The sequence below is a fragment of the Pantherophis guttatus genome, chromosome 1 (assembly GCF_059756535.1).
Source record: "Pantherophis guttatus breed Tessera chromosome 1, ASM5975653v1, whole genome shotgun sequence".
NCBI classification, from domain to species: domain Eukaryota; kingdom Metazoa; phylum Chordata; class Lepidosauria; order Squamata; family Colubridae; genus Pantherophis; species Pantherophis guttatus.
Genome location: NC_142063.1, coordinates 344,854,585 through 344,855,618, shown reverse-complemented (window position 1 = coordinate 344,855,618; position 1,034 = coordinate 344,854,585).

Here is a 1,034-nt window from a genome sequence, read left to right as displayed (position 1 = left end):
GTGTTTGTATATGTCTGTTTCTTTCTTGCCGACAGTGGCCACGAGTTGCTTGTCAATAGCAATAGCATTTAGACTTGTATACCTACTTCATAGTGCTTTGCATCCTTCTCTAAGAGGTTTACAGAGTCAGCCTCTTGCCCCCCAACAATCTGGGTCCCCATTTTACCGACCTCGGAAGGACGGAAGGCTGAGTCAAATTTGAGCTGGTCAGGATCGAACTCCTGACTGTGAGCAGAGTTAACTTGCAATACGGCCTTATAACAACTGTGCCACCATGCCTGCCTGCCTGCCTGCCTGCCTGCCTGCCTGCCTTCCTTCCTTCCTTCCTTCCTTCCTTCCTTCCTTCCTCCCTTCCTCCCTTCCCTTCCCTTCCCTTCTTCCCTAGCAATAGATTTAGACTTATATACTGCTTCATAGTGCTTTTACAGCCCTCTCTAAGAGGTTTACAGAGTCAGCCTCTTGCCCCCCAACAATCTGGGTCCTCATTTTACCGACCTCGGAAGGACGGAAGGCTGAGTCAAATTTGAGCTGGTCAGGATCGAACTCCTGACTGAGCAGAGTTAACTTGCAATACGGCCTTATAACAACTGTGCCACCATGCCTTCCTTCCTTCCTTCCTTCCTTCCTTCCTTCCTTCCTTCCTTCCTTCCTTCCTTCCTTCCTTCCTCCCTTCCCTTCCCTTCCCTTCCCTTCCCTTCCCTAGCAATAGATTTAGACTTATATACTGCTTCATAGTGCTTTTACAGCCCTCTCTAAGAGATTTATAGAGTCAGCATTTTGCCCCCAACAATCTGGGTCCTCATTTTACCGACCTCAGAAGGACGGAAGGCTGAGTCAAAACTGAGCTGGTCAGGATCGAACTCCTGACTGTGAGCAGAGTTAGCTTGCAATATTGCATTACAACAAGTGTGTCACCATGCAGCACTTACAATTTATATATACTGCTTTATACTGCTTTACAGCACTCTCTAAGCGGTTTACAGAGTCGGCCTCTTGCCCCCCCCCAACAATCTGGGTCCTCATTTGACCGACCT